This window comes from Agelaius phoeniceus, chromosome 15 (genome assembly GCF_051311805.1).
Source record: "Agelaius phoeniceus isolate bAgePho1 chromosome 15, bAgePho1.hap1, whole genome shotgun sequence".
Lineage (NCBI taxonomy): Eukaryota > Metazoa > Chordata > Aves > Passeriformes > Icteridae > Agelaius > Agelaius phoeniceus.
The window spans coordinates 18,883,666-18,904,143 of record NC_135279.1 but is presented as its reverse complement, the minus strand read 5'-3'; the positions used below and the strand labels follow the sequence as shown (position 1 = coordinate 18,904,143).

At 45.6% G+C, this 20,478-nt stretch overlaps 1 long non-coding RNA gene across 1 annotated transcript; it reads right to left on the bottom strand.

Annotated features, from left to right (window-relative positions):
* Positions 1 to 14,309: 14,309 nt before the first annotated feature.
* Positions 14,310 to 20,383, bottom strand: LOC129126878 (uncharacterized). Its single transcript, XR_008535121.2, has 2 exons — positions 20,023 to 20,383; positions 14,310 to 16,152 (listed from the first exon to the last, which is right to left on the bottom strand). It is a non-coding gene; the product is annotated as an uncharacterized LOC129126878 (long non-coding RNA).
* Positions 20,384 to 20,478: the final 95 nt, after the last annotated feature.

Sequence of the window (20,478 nt, the reverse complement as noted above, 5' to 3'; positions counted from 1 at the left end):
GTTCAGCCTTTGCCCTCAAGCCTTTGCTGACATTTCAAGTATCTCGACAAGCTGGAAATGTGTTGTCTTTCTTTATCATGTCATAATTCCCTTCAAAGGCTTGTTTGCCTCAAGTCTTATTTTTGCTGGTTTTCTGCTAGTTCATTGTCAGAGGGCAGCGGGTGCTTTGTTAGAGCAAGTACACAATCCTATAGCTTGCTTTTCTTTTGATTTGGCCTGTCTAGAAAACTGAATGACTGGACATTTCCGACAGGATTTTCTCTCCCCATTATGTTTCACTGGAAGGGCAGATGCAAATCAGCTACCTAAACTCTTGGCATGGAAGAAAGTAGTTGTTTGCTGCTGCATATAGGTAGAAGCTTACAAAAGGAAGGCCTTGGGCTGAGGGCCGTTACTTTGGCTAAGTAGAAAAGGACTATGGGAAGGTGAGGCCGCTGAATCAGAGGTAGATCAACAAGTTCTAGAATCGTCACGTGTTCACAGCGTGGTGTAAACCAAACACTTGCTGCACTGCTCCCATAGTGAAACCAGGAAGGACTTAAAAAATTTAGAAGGGCAAACAAAGCAGTTGGAAGGAAAAGAACATTAACCATTATTCCATTCTTCTAGTATGTCCTCCTTTAAATCATCATTTTCATGCAGTTTAACGGCTTGCGATGGAATCCCTCAAAAGGAAATCTGAGACAGAGTAGGCTTTTTAATGCAGTAGATGTGACACGTGCAGGCCAAGTTTCCTTTTTTGACATCTAATGCTAGTTATGCTTGAGCTACCCTTTGCTTAAAGTACTTAAATCCCACTAGGAATTTTACTCATCATTGAGCAAATTTTGCTGTCATGATTGAGTAAATTTTATTCATGATAGAGTGAATTTTACTGTCACTCAGAATTTTACTGTCATGATTGGCATGGAAACTTTTCAAGGAAAGCTCTGGATAGCAATGTTTGTGTAAAAATAGTATTTTATCTCCTGTATTTGTGTGAAGCAGGTAAGCCTTTTGCTGTCACCAGTGTTGCTTACCCTTTCATGTCATATCCCTCTTCATATCCATATTCTGCTGAAGGCTTATTAATCTACTTTAAAATTGGCCCGTGGAATAAGACTCCTTTTCCTTTTTGAAAGCTAATGTCATTTGACCTAGTGACAGTAAATAATTCATGAATTGTAAGTCCCCAGCTAGCATCTTTTATGCATATTCTAACCTTCTAAAGAAGTAACAAAAACACTCTCCGATACTTGACTTTCTTAAGCACACAAAATGCTTCCCTCCTTTGCAGTTGGCATCTGTAAAATGAACCACATCTCTGCAGTATTTTAACGTGCACCATATTTAGCCAAGTAATTCAAAACAAACCAAAAACCAGTCACTTCAATTTTGAAATATTTTAAAATTGTTTTTGAATATACAAAATGTACCCTTACCCTATGCATTGCCTGCAGATTTAATCGTCGTGAAAGCAAACCCTATGTTTCTGTTGGGATAGCACGGTTTTCCAGTTTCCACAATTGTTCTTGGCACAGTTTTCTACTTATGTGACTGTTAGGACACTCGCAGGTACTTCTAAGGTACTGTAGTAAGCGGAGAAGGAGGAGAGGTTGTGCCTTATTTCTGGCTTCCTTTGGTTTTCTTTTTGGTTTTCTTCCTCTTCCTTTTTCATGCCACCTTTCTAGATACTGCGATTTAGATTTGCAGTTTACTAAGCTGTGCTTTCTGTCTGGAATTCTTTGAAATTCTGAGAGGAGCCCCACCGGTAAATATGCATCTTTTTATGATTTGCTAGCTACATAGAAAATCTTCCTGCTGCTCTAAAATGCTTTTATTTGATATGCATTTTTATCACCATTCCAATGGAAAGAGAAGTTCCTCTATTCACTGCTTTTGTACTGGATTCAGTTCAATGTGCGCCAACGGTGCAAAAAAGTCCTGCTGGAAGAAAGGATCTGCATACCAATTGACCAAGACACGTGCTACAAGGGTCTTGGAAAGGTTCAAAGTTTCTCTACCTTTCTGGCAGTCTGTCTTCACAGCAGGACTTGATGAGGGATTTTGCTGGCGTTTCTTTGACAGAAAGCAACAACAAAGCAAGAAAAACGGAGCAACAAAAGAAGATAGCAGCAAAAGGTACATTATCCCCTCTGTTATTATCATTGTTGAAACAGATTTTTTCTTGCCATGTTACATCAAATACCTTAGTAGAGCTAAAGACTAGAAAAACGCAGCTCTGTTCTGGATTCATTAAAAGCAAAGCCATCTGTGGACAGAAGTGCCCAGCGTGATGCTGGGAACTCCTGGCTGGTTTCAGTAAGCTGTCTGGAGAACGGCATTTTTGGTGGGCTTTACTAGCGTGTCTGTAAGGAGGGGACTTTATGTGCAGCTTTGAGCCCTGAGAGTGCCATAGGCAAAGAGACCCATCGTGTAGCTCTCTGACCAGCCACAGCACACTGAGGCATGATACTCCCAGAGTTCACGTGGTAGAAAGGTTTTCTGCCCCCGTGAAGGACGACACATCCATTTTCTTGAATAGAGCCATTCTCTATAATGGTACCTTGAATTCATCAAGTGTTATTTGCACAATGGCTAGCGAGCTTGGATTCTTAAGCTTCTCGTGTTTGATCTGTTTCCTGTTTCAGTAAATAGCAAAACTTCCAAGGACTGCAGCGACAAGAAGATGAAGCTGCTAGTGTTTTTCAAATGTTTGCCTAATAAAATGGTAATTTATGGTACCGAAACACCAGCTCTGCTCAGGGCAATTCTGAAATTGACTTGAGCTCTTTTCCCTGTTTCTTAGCAGGTGAACTGAGATACTTTTAGCTTCCAAGGCAAGGCGTTTGACAGCAGCTTCAAAAAGGCCCAGGCTGTTGGATGAAAAGGTGAAAAAACTGAGGGAAATGGGGGGAAATTTCACTTCTGGTTTATGTCATAGATTCAGCCAGATGATCAACAAGCATTAGTTTGATGAGGTACCAGCGTAGTCTTTCACTCTTGCAGATCCCCAAAAGCTTAACCATCCAGCAGCTTCTTCCTTGCAACAAGTGCCACAGCCAAAAGCCAGGCCTGGCCGTCACCTTCTCCTCACAGCCTACAAACTCTGCCAAACGTACCGGCGATTCTCACTTTCCTTCTCAGCTACATGGACAAGCACATCCTCTCCACGTCTCCGAGTCCTTAGTGAAACCAAACAGCAGTTCACCTTCAAACAGCTCAGTGTGCCAGGACAGAAAGATTTCACTGGCCTGTCCCCTTGCTTTTTCCTTGCAGCCTTTTATTTTCAGAGCACACACCGAGGCATTGCACTTTGCTTCTCAGCTGAGTGCATTGCCATATTGCTGGAGTCCCACACGTCCATCTCCTTCTCACACAAACTGCTTCTGTTGAAACATTCTCATGTGATGTGCTTTCCTGCTCAGCTATTAACACAGTCACATTCTATGTCCTGCTTGCAGACTGAATCTAAAAGGAGACGTTTCTGACTATGTCTCACAGATACAGATGTACCAGGATGAAAAGGTTGCTTGGACCTTGCCACTTACGTTCGAAAACATCCATTCACTCCACAATCAAGAGACACCTTTCTTTGCTTTACATCCTGCAAACTTCACACACACACACACACACACACACACACACACACACACACACACAGAGACACAAGAGAGCTATGCACTTTCTTTCTTTCTTAGCTGCACACACTCACCTATTTCCCAGCTTGACCTCTCTACCACTTCTCCTTCGGCCTTGCTGTGCATGGACATTTCCTGTTAAGATACCCATTGTGTTGCCTATCCCTCCCCCACATTGCTTTGCCCTTCCTACCCAATCTTGCATTTCCTTGTCATTGCTGACAATTCCTTTCTTTTCCCTTCCTGACCCATGCATGTCCTTCCCTTGCCCTTCATACCAACCCAGTGCCTTGTATTGACTTGCTCACCTATCCTTCTTTTCCTTCCCATTTGTCCAGCTCCAATCTTTCATTTCCTTCTCCTTCTAGGACTCTTATTGCCTTGTCTCCCTCTCTTTTGTGTTGCCTGGCAAAGCCACCACTTGTCTTGCCTTGTCCTTGAACGCCTTCCTTGCCTGCATTACCTTGCTCACCAGTCCCCCACCTGGAATTCACCACCTCTCTTCTTGTGGAATCTCTTCAACATGCATTGCCCTGCCTGCTTCTCCTAGGATTCTCCAGACTTCCACTGGCTTTTTTTTCTCAAGGCCCAGCGTTTCAGGAGCTTGTGAGAAGAAGCCTGGAGGAGGCCACGGGCAAGCACACCGATCTGTCCTGACAGCTTTCTTCTGACATCTATCCTTCCATGTCTTGAATTTTGGACACAAAGTTCATCTTTCACCCTTGGGCTTCAGGGGCAGAATGACAGTTCTTTTGCATACAAAAGAAAGCAGGTAACCCAAGTGTCTTAGGTGCAGATTAGACATGACCTATGCAAGATCAAGGCTGGACAGAACAGTCTGTCTGGGCCGCTTTTGTGTACCAGCAATCTTTGAATGGACCTGCCACTTGCCTTGCTTTGGGCAACCAAACAGTTTCTTTGCCTTGTCCTGCTGATTCTCCATTGCTTTGCATTCCCTTGCATACCCATGCCCAAGCTTTGACCTGCCTGCAGTTTTCTTATAGAGCTTGGCCTTGCCTAGCCCTTCCTATTACCATTACTTCCTATGCCCAGCCTTGCCTCTAACTTCTGGGACTTGTCTCACCTACCACTCCATTTGCTTTCCCCTCACGGCTTCAGTCTTGCCAACCTGTCCCTTGACTTGCCTACAATTGCCTACACTTGCTTTGCATTGCCTTACCTGCATGGAAGGCAAGGCAAAGAGTGGTAGACAAGGCAAAGCAAAGCCAGGAAGTTATTGGAAGGGCTAGGCAAGGCAGACATAGGCAAGCAAGCAAAGCTAGGGTAGGGTAGGCTATGTAAACTAGCCTGCCCTATTGGAGGCAAGGCAAAGCCAAGTGACTTGGAGTGCTGTCTCTGTCCCTCTGGCGTGCCTCTCAGGAACCCTCAGCCAGTCACGAGTTGGCAGACACCGGGGGGACAACCCCAACTCCCAGCAGGGAGACACTCTCTCGCGCCCTGAGGGTACTGAGGGCACCTAGGCTAGTTGCCTTTGCAGCAGAAGAGACACCAGAGACATCAGTAGATGATAAAGGGCCGACTCTTCGCAGGGGTTAATCCAAGGTTTTATTCAGGGGCTCTGGGGAGCTCCTGCACCTTTGGGGGCCTCCTGCTGAGAGCTCTGGAAGATGTGCCAAGGTTACATTTAAAAGGAGGTGGAAACCGAAAGTAGATTACATTTTACTAAACAATAAGTGACCCTACGGGATGGGTACTGGGGGACATTTAGGACCGTGTGTGGGGCAAGGCTTGGGGGGCTGACCCCTAGCCTCTGGCTAATCAATCGAGGACCTAGAGCGAAGCTTCTAGATGGAGGGGATGGGATCCTGAGTGATTGACAGAGAGCCAGGGTGGGGGTTTGAGGATGATCTCATCCAGGGAGAGGGATTACACAGGTAAAGGGAGGGGAGTACAGTCTGGGATGAACCATTTGGGAAAAATATGGGGAAATAAAACAACACTTCTTCAAAGTATTACAAAGTATAAAAATCACACTACAGGAGTCTGCCTTTCCTTGCTTGGGAAGTAAAGATATGATTGCAATGTTGGTGGGGCAGCTGATAAGGTATCGTGGGGAGGTATAGTCCAACATTTCTGTACTGGCCCCTTCTATGTAGGAGCCATTGTTGGACAGAGTCAGTACTGGACATGGTATACAGCTTTTGCTTGGTAAGTTCCTGAAGGAGAACAGCAATGCTTTCTCATGGGAAGGAAAGAACTTAGCCCCAGTGTTGGAGGTGCAGATAAGAAGCTGTGTCGTGCAGCTTAAGGGCGGCAGCAACTTTCTATGCTGGCATATTTGGTTTGGAAGCACTGACTCAATTTGTACAATCATGGAGTCGGTATCCATCTTTGGAAGGCAGTCTCCTTCCTGCAAGAATCCATTTGGCATGTGTTTTCCACTTTCTCAAGGCAGCCTTCTTGAAATTCTGCCAGCACACTTCTTCTGGACAAGGTAAAGAGCTGCGCTGGGTCTTGGTGTGCAGCCTAGCTAGTGCCCCGCACAGGAAATGCCCAATAACAGTGGTCTGACAGCTTTGTAGAGGATCAGGCCCTGGATGCTTTGGATTTTGGAGGAGGGGATGCCATTTCTTTTGAGATGGGCTTCTAGTTCCTCCTCCCTTTGGCAAAGTTTGGGTGGCCACTTTGGGTGGTCTCAGTGAATTGAAAGGCTTTTCCCAATAGGCAGTTCTCTGGGTTCGAGTTGTTGAACTGTCAGTGGCAATGCAGAGGCCAGGCCAGGCCTCTGCAGGACAGGTTTTTTGTCCCTTGTAGCTTTAGGGACTGTGTGAGCAGTCCCTGGTGCCATCCCATTTGGATCCTGACTCTGAGAGATTGAAGGCTTACAGTGGTATCTAGAGCTGAGAAGGAAAGTGGTGATTGCAAGGTGTGTGTAGTTTGATGGGAACAATTGAAATCATAAGCACCAAAGAGCTTTCTTCACTGACAGTTTTGCGAGCTCTGTTGAGTGCTCGGCCAATGTTTTCAAGTTTGTTAGCAGACTCTATGAGAGAGAAAAAGTTTGTTAGGGCAGAAGATCTGGTGTCGGCCTTTGAGTGTGGGGTAAAGAAGAGTATCCACTTGGAAGGGGAAGATCAGTGACATATTTTTGTCCTGACACAGTTGATTGGAGAGCAGGGATGTTTCTGACTTGGCTGGCTCCTGGGGGTGGTTGTGAGCTGGGCTCGGTGCGTGTCCTGGTTTTGTGAGTTGACAATGCTGCAGTGTCATTATTTAGATGAGCGCTGACAGTGCCCAGGAAAAAGACAAGCACTTTTCTAGCCCAGCCCCGTTCGTGGTGGAGCAGTGTAGGGACAAGAGCTCCGCTGTGGATCCTGGCTCTCGGGTACTGACAGAATGGGATCCTGCATGTAGCAGAGAAGGGAGGGGAATCATTTCCATTGTTGGCTGCACAGTTTAGAAGCTTCAAAATAAAAGGCAATTGCAGCACAGCCTCTTCATTTAAGAACGTTTTCTGGGCCATCAGATGCCCATCATGTAACTCTCACCCACTGAACTGCATCCAGCTCCCTGGAGATATGCACTTTCCCTCAAGATCTAGGTACCATCTTGCACTCGAACGCTTGAAGATCCCAAACTGCTTCAAAATGTCCAGCGGCTGCTCTCAAAGAAAAAGTTCTACAACAAAAAGGCAGTGCTGGCCATAACGGTCCCTTTGCAGTCTCTCAACTAAATGAAACATACTAGCGATTCACACGTTCCTTCTCAACCTTATATATACATATAAATATATAGCATCAGAACATTCTCTCAAAGTGACAGAGACTATGGTTACAGCCAAGCGTTTTCAGCTGCACTTCTGAATGATAGATGTGCCAGGACAGAAGGCATTTGCCAACCTACCCTCTTTCCTGTGCAAACTGATGTTGGCAGCACAAATATTTTCACATTCTTTCGTTGTGGCGGTGTCCAAGCAGCTAGAGGTCACACAGGTGGAAGTGTCAAGACAGAAGATGTTCTCAAAGTAACTCCTTTTTTTTCTAAACAGCTTTTAAACTGCGCACAATGCTCTGTATCTTCTTTCCCAGATAGATCTGCCCTCACTTTTTCACTCTCACATCTTTGTTGCAAACGTCCAGCAGCTCTTTGCGTAGAAAAAGGCTCTAGAAATAAAAGTGAGCCTTGGGCTGCACCTTCTGCCTGCCCCACACAAGCCACATCAAACTCACCACACTCACACAAACAGCGCACTCTGTCCTTCCCTTCTCCACCGCATCTACCTTGGCGTTCTCTGGATCTCGGAACCTAAAGGTAGGCACATTTGTTTCCACAGAAGGGTTGGAAAGGCCATAGGTAGCAGCACAAATAGCTCTTGCTGAACTTTAGTCTTTACCACTGCCACCATGAATTTGGTTGGTAGGCCAGTAAGAGTCATGCTCCTTTTACAGCTGGTATGCGGCAGCCACCAGCCCAGTGCTCTCTGGCTTCGTTCTTCGACTCTTGTAATTGGTCCTGCTTTTACTCTCCCGGAGGGGAATAGGCATCTATTTCCCACACAGATCATTGTGGCAGCAGCCAAGGTGCTTTTGCCAAAAGACGCTTGAGCCAGGCACTTACCTTCTCAGCACTATTTAGCCCCGTATTCTGCGTCTCTTGTCATCAAGATCATATTGCAAAGCATTTCACAGAGAGAAAATGTGCCAGGACAACAAGCTTGGCTGGAGCATACCCCTGAAACTGGTGGAAGTTTGTATTTGCACCACATTCAAGGGGCAGTCTTCTTTCCTATACAACCTGCAAACTGCTGTCAGTTGACAGTGCCCTCTGCCTGCTCCTTCTTACCTTGAAGTACTATGCCAAAGAGGGCTCTGTGCTGAGGTGTCAGGAGAGAGAAGCATATGTGTTTATAAAGTGGAATGCCTGTTAGGCACTTCCCTCTTCAAGACATCGTGTTCCATGCCAAGCATTTAACAAAGAAACAAATTAGTGTGACTCTGCAGTCAAATCCTGCAATCTTCCCAGAAGTGAATTTCTCTCTTCTATAGGACTGACTTGTATGAAGTGGCGTGGTTGTTTCCTTCCATTAGAAGGGAAACTCATCTAGCCAGGCTTCATCACCCCCTGCATCTTTTGGGGTAGTTCTTGGAAGAAAATAGAGAGCAACTTTTCCAATCCACATGATTCATGTTTCATTCTCTTCCTTCTGTACTTCAGGGAACAAGCTATCAATTCCCTACTCTTTCTATGAAAAGGCATGAAGCTATTACCTAAATTCCCATAGATATAATAAGGAATCAAAGTCTTTTATGCCTGAAGGGCAGGCCCTTATGGTATGAAAAGTATGGATTGTCAAGGGTGGAAGAAGATCTGTATGAAAAGGGAGAAAGCCCAGAAGCATGCAGGTATGAAAGGGAAAACGACATTAAATTGTCAAGGGAAAGAAATTGAACGAGGGAGGAGGGAGAAGAGAGGAGGAGGAGGCAATTGCTGCCTTTGAGGCAGCTGACACAAGGACCGTCGGCCTCATGAGCAAACAAGAAAACCAAATGAAACTTCTCATCAACCTCATCAACAACTTAGTGGACAAATGTGCAAACCCATTTCTTCATTTATTATGTGTCTAATATATATAGAGATGTTCTTCATTCTGACAGAATTTTCAGGGAGCAAGCTAGTGTAAGGCACCTGGAACCAATGGTGTATTGGAAATGGCCAACATGCAGAACACGCTCCATCCTGAACGCTACCACAGCAGAATCACAGGATCATAGAATGGCCGGGGTAAACAAAGACCTTAAGGGCCATCTAGTTCTCTGACATGGGCGGGGACACCTTTTACTTGCTCAGGTTGCTCAGAGCCCCATCCAGCCTGGTCTTGAACACCAGGTTGGGGTGTCCATAACTTCTCCAGGCTCTCTGTGCCAGTGCTTCACCACCCTCACAGGGAAGAATTTCTTCCGAGTATCTAATTTCAACCTGCCCTCTTTCATTTTGAAGCCATTGCCCATTGTCTTGTCTCCAGAGTTGCTAATGAAGAGTCCCTCTCCTGCTTCCCTTCAGATATTGGAAGGTGTTGTGAGGTCTCCATGCAACCTTCTCTTCACCAGGCTAAACAGCCCTAATTCTCTCAGCCTGTGGGATGTGCTCTTGGCCTGAATACTGAACTGCAGTATTGAATGCTGATTTTTTTAAAAGGCATGTTCTTTTTCAGCCTTTAATCCTTTAAAAGCATGTTCTTTTTCAGCCTTAAATTAGACTAAATAGCTTTGATTTGTGGGTATTGCAAGTGAGCAACAGAAATCACTGCCCTGGCTTGCCTTTTTTACAGCTCCTTTCTGTGGGAGACTCGCTGCAAACCTCACAGCTGGTGAGACAGTGGGCACACCATCATTCTGAAGGAGCTTTGCACAGTAAACATAGAGAAGGATTAAATATTGAAATGCAGATGACAGGAGCTGCCCAATGGACTCTGCTGGTGGAAATCAAATACTAGTCTAGTACTTTGAATGCAAATAACTCCTCCCAATGAGGCCAGACAGGATTGTTTGCCTTTGAATCTGAGCACATGGACTGTAGTTGATGTCTACAGGTTGAAAACAGTGTAGATACATCTCCTTTTTTTCAATAGTGGCTCAGAAACTGAAAAGGCAGCTACAAAAATGATGAATACATCCCTAAAGATTCAAAAATGGTTGTTCTTAATTTCGATCTCCACCATAACAACAGATCGTAAGAACTAAAATAAAGATGGGAATTTTACAGCTTCTCAGAAATGAAGCAGGAATTGGCCAATGGGCCTTAGCAGCAGCTACAAGTTTTTCAGCATGAAGCATCTCAAAAGTATTTTAACCGTACAGAACTTTTCTGTACTTTTGGCCTTTTATCTCAAGGATGCATCAAAAAAAAAAAAAAAAGAAAAAGAAAAGAAAACAAGAAAAAAAAAAAAGAAAAAACCCTACCAAATATATATATTACATGACTAAGATAATAAGCTCAATCAGTAACCTATATAGAAATAGAACCCATGGCTTTTAACCTTCAACCTTGTCTTCTTAACACACTCTCGAAAATGGAATTGTTTCCCTATCTGCCTTGAAACATTTTGGAGCAAAAAACACTCTAAGGTCCTGATAGGTGTTTTGGTCAAAAATCCCTTCTTCTGGTTTTCTGTCCAGAAGCGCAGTAACGCGTCTGCGCTGGTAGCTGGTGAAAGGAGATAGGAAGAGTAATCCTCATACAACAACACTGGGGCTAAAGAAATTTCCACAGAAAATTACCTGCCTTATTACTTGTTCATGTGTTGGGTTGAAAATTCAAAATCTGTTTCCATATTTCCCATCCCTCGAATGTTCTATTTCACAGAATTCGAGCCCCTCAAACATCAGTCCTGCCAGAACAGCCCGCCACCTGCTGTCATAGGGGATCTGCTGATGCCCACGGACTCTTACCAGCCTAGTGCTTGTCACTGTCGCAGATCAAGAACTTCTGAATAGATTTGATTAATGCTCTTAGAGTGGTTGAAAACAAGAAAAGAATGACTAACCTCCGTTTGACGCCATTTGCTTCGGCCAACAGGGTGGCGCCACATTAGAAATTGGCAACCTTTACTGAATTTCTCCAAAACTAAAGCTGACAGCAAATTAGAACCCTGCAAATACTTAGACCCCCAAACGTCACATTTCAAATAATTGCCAGATCCTGGCAAAAGGATTTCTTTTTCCCTCAGAAAATGGCCTCCGTTTGCAGCATCTTGCCCTGACGGACCGGGCGGAGACCAGGCAGGAAATTGGCAAATTTTACTGAATTTCTCCAAAACTAAAGCTGCCAGCATCTAGGACCCTGCAAGTCCTTAGAGCCCCAGATGCCACCTTTCATTGATACCCAGACCCTGGGCCAACGACTTCATTTTCCCCATGGAAAATGGCCTCCATTTGTGGCCTCTCGCCCTGACCAATAGGGTGGTGCCCAGCAAGAAATTTGCAATGTTTCCAAATCTAAAGCTGCCAGTAAGTAGTACCCTGCAAGTCTTTAGAGCCCCAAAGGCCACCTTTCATTTGATTCGCAGACCCTGGGGAAAGGACTTCTTTTTCCCATGGGAAATGGCGTCTGTTTGCAGCCACTCACCCTGGCAGAAAGTGGGGAGCCAAGCTAGAATTATGCAATCTTTGCTGGATTCTTCCAAAACTAAAGCTGCCAGCAACTAGGACCCTGCAAGTACTTAGAGCCTCAAAGGCCACCTTGAACATATTACTCAGACCCTGGGTAAAGGACATTTTTCCCATGGAAAATGGCCTTCATTTGTGGCCAGTTGGCCTGGCAGGCAGGGCAGTGCCAATCGAGAAATTTGCAAACTGTGCTGGATTCTTCCAAACTAAAGCTGCCAGCAACTAGGACCCTGCAAGTCCTTAGAGCCCCAGACGCCACCTTTCATCTGATACCCAGATCTTTGCTGGATTTCTCCAAATCTAAAGCTGCCAGTAAGAAGTACCCTGCAAGTCCTCCGCAGCCTCCCCCCATTCCTGCCTGGCAGCTCCTGTGGCCCAGCCTGGCCAGAACGGGGCCGATGGGGGGCAGCGGACGGCCTGGGGAGGGGGAAGGGGCACAGCAGGACTGCCCAGCCCGGCCTGGCCAAGACGTGGGCCGGGGCTGGGGCCTGTTACCTCTTTGCCGACCAGAAAAGAGAGTTCCTGGCTTTTTTTTGTCTTTAACATGCGTCTTTCACAGAGGCATGTCCAGCTTTTCAGTGGTTCAACAGACTGTCAGTTACACAAAAAGCTTTGCATCACTTCCCTGAATTTCCTCCCACTCAAAACCTGACAAGCACCCACAGACACTTGGGGTGGGGGCTAGAGGAAGGGCAGAATAAGCCCCTGGATGAACTGGTTAGAAAGACACAGCAAGTGTATCTAAGAAGGGATGAGGAAAAGATGAAGAGAAAGGGGATGGCAGCGTTCTTACTGCTGCGGAGGGATATACTACAGGGCCCAAGGGGGCCCCCAGGACAGAAAGGATGAGTTTTGCCACAAGGACAGGGCAGAGTGATTCCCTCCTCAGCAGGGGACAGTCCACCCAAAGAGCATCTTGGAAGGAATCAGTGTACTATCTGCAGGGACACTGGAAGTGAGAATGTCTGCAGAAACAACTGGATCCTCAGGAAGATCAAGTCCAACGATGAATGGAGATGGATTGTTAGGGGTGTCAGAGACACAGCACAGTACAGCCCTTGATAACATTTAGGGTGTATCTGGACAGGTAGGAGGTATTTCCTGATAGACACAGGGGCCTCTCAATCTGCTTTGAATTTTATCCCTGTGAAAAGCACCAATCACTTGTTTCAAAAATTTTAAAAGTTTAATAGTAATAAAATGGCTATAAAAATAGCAATATAATTAGAGTAATAAAAATTTTGGGCAATTTGGATCAGGACAATATGAGACAACAGAAACTAAGAGTTATGGACATCCAGGTACCTTTTTCTGGGCAACATAAGCCCAAAAAACGACATGCATTAACAGAGGATTATCCCTTAAAAACAATAAGCTGTTGCATATTCATACATCTCATACATGATGCATAAATTCCATTCAAACACAGGATTCCTTCTGGTCATCATCAACTTCTTCCTCTTAATCCTAACGGCATCTTCAAGTCTGAGCGAGGCAGGAAGAAGTTTGTTTCTTCTGATAAGAGAGCAATAAATTCTCTTGCTCTGAAAATATTTAGGTGTCCTGTGGCTGCTATCTGGTGTGATTACCTCATTCCTTTCTTAAAAAAATATTTCACATACATAGTTTCTATTTTAACATTATGTTATAACCTAAACTATATTTAACACACTACTTAGAAAAATTAATACAGCATAACTTTCTGACATAACACATATAACATTCATTTTAATATTTATGAAAAGCCAATCATAAAATACACATTTTTCACAATCTGTAAAGGGAAAAATTGTCAAGAAGTTCTTTAATTATTCAGGGGATAAATGGAACAGAGGTGGGAATGTGTTTCATTCTACACCGATTAGTACATGTCGGGGTTAGGCTCTAAATGCAAGAATTTCTGTTTGTTCCTGCCTGTAATTATAAGTTACTGGGAAGGGATTTGCTGGCTACATTGGGAATACAAAATAACATTTTAAAAAGTGATACAGAAACTAGCCCTATTGTAAGTTTGTATCAAATGTCTGAAAAGGTCTATGCTGCAGTAAACCTACAAGTGCGGGCAGTCCCAGGGAAATCTGGAAAATGAACTATGGAGCCTCTCTAAACTACTTTGAAGCAACCAGGATAAGTGGTGTCTAAAAAACAATATCCTTCTTTCAAGGCAGGGAGAGAAGGGATTGAGTCCTGCCTGTTACTGAGTCCCTCTTAAAAGCAGGTCTTTTAGAGCCATGTATGCCTGCCTATAATATTCCTGTCCTGCCAGTTAAGAAACTGTATGAATGGACACCAGAAGGAAAGCAGAATTTTAAAGTGTTAGAAAAAAACAAAAGGCAGACTAACTGAAGCTCCTGCTCTAGCCCTTCCCGACAGGGAAAAAGAATTTTAATTACATGTGGCTGTTAAACAGGACCATACTAAAAGGATTCAGTATGAAACACAGGGGAACACTGCAGCCTCTTGCTTACTTTTTTAAGATGTTTGACCCAGTGGCCTGGAGGACGGCCTCATTGTCTGCAGAATTGTGCAACCATGACTTTAATGATAACTGAAACCCAAAAACTGATGATAGGAGAATGTTTTATTATGAAAGTCTCGCATCATATGTAAGTTTTGTGAAGCAAAATTCCTCACTTGGTCTTTTCCAGGGGTTCTGGCCCTTTTCGGCCTGAGCCAACAGGACTTTTGTCAGCCTCCTCCACAGTCAGCAGCTGGAACTCTGCTTCCACCTTACCCTGGAGGGATAATATGTCTGAGCCACAGTCGAATGCATTGCTTCACAGGCCAGTCCGCTGACCACAGGTCCTGCCACAACTGGGTACTTTTCTCTCACTTCCACTTACAGATGGCTCAGAGCTTTCTTCTCCGTTGGCTACAGAGTGTTACTTCATAGCCAGTGGAAACTGGCCTGGTAAAAAACTAAATGTTTTGGAGACAAGGAATTGTATTTTAATGAACTCCCCAACTACCTGATTTGTCTGCCTACCCCAGAGTGGCACTGAGCAAAATTCACCCTTGGGCACACACAGTGGTCCAGTAGCAGGGGTATCAGGAGCGAGTCTGTCCCTGGTCAGTTGGTACTTGTCTGTCTTGGGCTGGCAGAGACCCCAGGACAGGCTTCTGCTGCTGTCCTGACTGGCTGATGGGGAGCCATACTCTTCTTGCTTTGGAGTACAAATGAGCAAGGAGAACATGATCTGGGGTGTTTCAGTGGGAACACTAAATTCCTAAACAAAGACAGCTCCCCTAATGGAACTTCTATGAGAAGCTCAGAGGAATACCTTAAGTCAGACATCCCTGCAAACCACGGCAGCTGGTTCTTCAGGGTAGACAAGTGCTGGATAAGCAGTAGATGGAAGAAGTCTTCAGGATCCTGTAGTGTTGTGTTGTGCTTTTGAAGTTATAATTATGATAAGTTATACCTTGTATTTTGGATTGTTCCATTTTCCCCCTCTTTAAGTATGTAATGATTCTGCCCAATTGTCTCCTCCTCCCCAGTGTGTGTCAGTTACCCTGTCTGCTCCCCAGTTACCCTGCCAACCTATGTGTCCTCTCCTCATGTCCCTCCCTGGTACTCTCCATCACTCGGCAACCCATCCTCTCCATCTGGAAACTTCTCTTCAGGGCATCAAGTGATTGGCTCAGGGGCCCTCCCCAAGATATCCCCTATTGGTCCTCCAAAGGTGTCCTCCCTTTCTCCACTCCCCCCTGTACCTCCATTGGTTGGTGGCAGGCTCCACCCCTGTTCCCACCTTCCTTTAAAAACCCTTGTCAGCCCTTCCCCAGTTTGGCAGTCTGGTCTCCCCTGGGTTTGTTGTCTTACAATAAACCTGGTTTGCAGCCATGACCAGAGTCCAGCTTTCTTCTTCTGCCTCTTGTGGCCCAAAGTCTCTGCAACTACATAGGCTTCGAGCCTTTAGTACCCTCTCTGCGAACGCTAAGCTGAGAGGGTGCCCCCCTGCTGGAGCTCGCATGCCAGAACTTGTGGGGGCTGTCCTGAAAGGATAAGCAGAAGCTTGCGGCCACACTGTAAAAGCTGGGTCACTGCTGCCCTTGTAGGTTGTGCATGTAGGACAGACTGCCATATCAAGGTGGAGCAAAACACTGGCTCTGCTCACAGTGCCAGCTCCCCATCTTACCATCAGGAGGTACTTGCTCCCACCTGGGGTCTGTGAATTCCATGTCCTCTGGTTTGACTGAGATGCTCCATTTCTTTTTCTTCTTGAACTCCCTTTCCTCTCTCTTGTCATCTTCTTGATCTCTGAGTTTGATGAAGGGCCACCAGCCCCTTATGCACTTATTTTGGAAGATGGAGAATTGAGGTGTTGCATTCTTCATTTTGATGGTGCAATGTTCAGAGCTCTTGGCTGCCCACACCATGTCAGGCAGCTTCAGCTTGATGGAGCCTGCAGGCACAAGGAAGAAGAGACCACATGGTAAAACTCTGAGGTCAGCCCCACACAACATTTGGCTGTCTCTGCCACACTACCAAGTGCCACGAGTAGGTCCCAGCTGCTGCAATTATCTAACAGAACCCTGCACATTTACAGATGGAGAACCTGAAACTCTGCATAAGAAAGAACTAGCTCAGGAGTTAAGAGACTAAGAGGCAGAAGCCCCAGGTCTCTTCTTGTTTTTGATAAGGGCTGTTTGGTGAATTCATATGGTGAGTTATTTTTACCCTTCTATCATGTCCCACCCTGCTCTCCTCACATGTCCAAGCTCATCTTCCTCTCTAATTCCTGGAGATGTCAATTAAAATTATAAAATGATAATGCTTTAAAATTATAAACGCTTTAAAGGTTTCAGGTTTGTCTAAGGTCTGCAACAGCCTCAGTTCATCTCCCTGTTTGGCCTTGTGCCTCTGTTCTGCTCAGAATGAGTTCCTGTCCCACTTTGGCACCGAGCCCTTGCGAAAAAACAATCTTACCACATCCTGATCTGTACTGGTAAAAACAGACAAGGGACGTGAGTGTTCTCTGCTCATTTCCAAGTGAGACTGCATCTGGATACTGTGCCCAGTTTTGGATCCCTAATACAAGAAAGATGTCAACTAAATAGTTTTTAGTGGCTGAGATAGTCAAGTCTGTAGTAGGTGCCACATCAAGAGGGGTGAGAGACACATATGTTCAGCTCAGAGCAGAGAAGTCAACATTCCTCACAGCCTAGAGGAAGCTACAGAGCAGACGGAGCTAGATTCTTCTCAGAAATAGATAATGAAAGCACCTAAGGAAACAGACACAAAATGCTGCAAGTAAAAAATCTGAGAATTGTGAGAAAGGTACAGCCAGGAAAAGGATCAAAGAAGGGTGCTAGGAATCCATCCTTGGAGATGATCAAAACCCACCGAAAAAACGTCCTGAGCAACTTAACCTACAGTGCATCCAGCCCTGCTTGGGGCAGGAGATTGCAATAGACCCTGCAGAAGCCCATTACTATCTAGAAGTTCCTGAGATTATACTTGCCAGAAATAATTGACATTGTTAATGCTTTTTTCAGTGCCTCAGTTCATGACTAAACCACTGGAAGTGCCTCATGCAGTAAAAGTGCTGAAATACACTACGAAATGTTGAAGTATAAGGAGTTTAGACATGCCCAGGAGATAGTAGGGAAAAATGGCTGCTTTCTAATAGGCAGGTTAACATTTGAAGAAGGGAGGAACAACTGAACACAGTGTTATAAGCTTGGGGATGGCAGCAGAAGTCAGAGAGAATCAGCAGTACTTGTGCTAGCATAAGCATAATGTGTGGGGTATCGTCACTAGCTCTGTTTTGTCACCAGGCCTTGCTGCATGCACAGCTCAGCAGGTCTGATCACCAGGAAGTACCAGAGCATCCATGGAGTTTTGAGCCCCCAGCAATGGGGATGCTGCAACTCAAGTGCCAATAGTCTCACAAAGGTTGTCAATAGTCTCACACAGGTTATCCCTGTACCTACAACATAAGGTCCTGGGAAAAATGCTCTTAGGCTCAGCCTTTGAGATCTGCATATCTAAGTAAGAGCATGGAAAACAAGCAAGTTTATTGGAAAGGTTGTGAGGAAGCAGAACCTGGAAGTCCTGTGACATGACAGGTCCTGAAAAAATACACCAAAGCCCTGGGACAAGCATGCAGGCACTACATGTCTGTGTAGGAGAGGTGCCTATCTCCAGGCTTTGTCTGTAGCTCAGGTGTGAAAAACCAGCCTAGATGACTGCTGAGCTGAAGAGTTTCATCTGATGGTCCTAGTGTCCCTTCTCAGAGAGCTGAACCCCAGGGAAATGCTTCAGCCAGGTAAGGGACAGGTCACCCCACTTCCAGCAGGTAACACCATACCTAGAAAGTCATTAGCTGAAATCCTGTCATAATCCCAGATCTGGAGAACCAGAACAACTGGTTCCTGAAACTCTGACTCATCCATGGAGAAGACAGTCCTTTTTCTTGCAAATTATCTCCTCAGTTGGGAGATAATTGAATAATAAAGCCTCTTATTTGGCCTTATCATAAAGCAGAGCACTAGGGTTCAGGAGCTCAGTCCCTGGGTAGGGACCGGGTGCCCGAAGCTAGCTCGCTCATGCCAAGGCCGCAGGGCTACCATCTAGCAAGCATGGTGATTATCAGCTCTATAGTGATTGCAAGCTCTCAGGATTTCAGCTCTGCTTGCTAGGTAGTGGTGCCCTGGGCTGGAGGCTGCAGCAGACGGAGAGAGAGGAGAAGGAGAAGGCGCAGGCTGTTCCACGGAGATGGCTTTATTTGGGGAGGTCCGTGAAGGGTCTCTGCTCTTCTTCTTTCTCCCCTAATGGGGTACAGTACGCTTCTTTTATAGGGTTGGAAAGGATCCAAGCTTGACCAATGGGTAAGGGGTTAACATGACATTGCCTTATAGGGTTACAGAGGTAGGTTAGGGGGTGGAGGACAGAAAAACAGGAATTTTCTTTTGCTGTTTCAGCATTCCTATTGTTCATATCCTCCATGGTGCTTTTCCTAAATCTATGGGGTTTACTACAATTGAAGCTGAAGATGAACCTCCGGTTGAAATTGCCTTCCCCAGTCAAGGAGTTAAAGTGAACATCTGTCTTCTGTTTGTCATGGTCAAGACCTTTTATCCAGCTGTAGAGGAAGCTCAGTTACCCTCTAACCTTATCAGCCAGCCTCAAAGGCAGAGCAGAAGGATGGAAGTAATGAACCCCATGGAGTAGCAGGGAAGGGTCAAACCAGAGAAACAAGTGGACAACATCCCTGAGGTTACAGTTGCACATACAGAGGACTGGAGGGGGCACCTCACACCAAGGCAAGGAGGAGTAGAGGTTCAGAGGAGGAAAGTGAGTGTGTGGGCCATGACAGGGAGCAGGGCAGCCAGGCTGCCACCAGACCTTTTCACAGAGATGTTGCTAGAAGGCTCTCCTGTTACTGGATTGACATAATCAAGGATCACATCATCCGTGTTCCAGATAATCACAGGGAGCTCATAACTGTGGAAATGACAGAGAGGTGAGACATATACCCTTGTCCCTGGTGCCTGAGAGGGTAGAATCAAGCCTGGAGCACAATGCCAGAGCAGCAGGACTCAAACCTTCCCAGCAGTGTGGTTCCTCATGCTCCTCCCGCCAAGCACAGCCCAGCAGTCTCACTGCCAGGCATAAAACCCTTTCTGGACACTACAACCCTACAAGACAAACACACACAGCCAATACAGGTAGCTTTGCAAACCAAATCCCTGTTGCATGGGAAATCCACCCTGCTCTACTAAGCCACAGGAGCACAGAAAGGCTTAGGCAGGAAGGGATCTCTGCAATCTCTGCAGTCTCTGCTCCAAGCTCTTGCTCTAGCTTCACAGTAGATTGATTGCTCAGAGCCTTGTCTGCATGAGTTTTAAATATCACCAAGCATGGACATTCCAGCAGATCTTGGTCAATCCGTCCCTGTTCCAGGATAACTTCACTCTCACTGAGAAAATGTTTTCTCTATACTCAGTTGGAAATTCCCTTGCTGTAATTAGTGTTCATTATCTCTTGTGCTTTTGTCTGAGAATAATCTAGACCTTCTATCTCAAAAGAAACATGAGATCCTCAAAAACAGCAGATTTCCTTCTTCAGCTGCACTTTTTCAAGCTCTCAAAGACATCTGTCCACTGGCCAGACTAACTACTCAAGGCCTGACCCGGACCCTAATCCCATCCCTTACAACTCCAATAACCCTCACCAAACGCCCATTTATCCCACCCCTAACCCTTCCCTTTTGCCACTGTGCCATCCCCTTAATTCCACCCCTTACCATGACACCAGGACTAGAACTCACAAGTTTTAGGTTAGCAGTCTGCGACCTAACCCACTACACCACCACAAACGTGCTGCTCAGCGTCAGAGGGTCCTTAGAGGCGCGGCAAGGATGGAGCAGCATTCGCCTGGCATCACCCGCGCGTGTCCCGCTCGCCCCGGGCGCCGCTAATCCCATCACCCGTCCCCCAAAATGAGGAAATGCCACGGGAAATTGCTGAAAGCGCGGGATCGGTGTCGGAATCAGGCAGCGGAAGCTATGGCCAAAGCTCTGTTTTCCAGAGCACCTCACCAAAGATGGCAACTTGGCCGGAAGTGGCTTCCGCCAGCACACAAGATGGAGCATAGGGGCAGAAATCATGCGGTACAGGACAAAAAAATGGCGGCTGTGGAAGAAGTCACATGATACAGGACAAAAGATGGGATATAAGGGCAGTAGTCATGTGATACAGGAGAAAAGTCATGTGATATAGGAAAA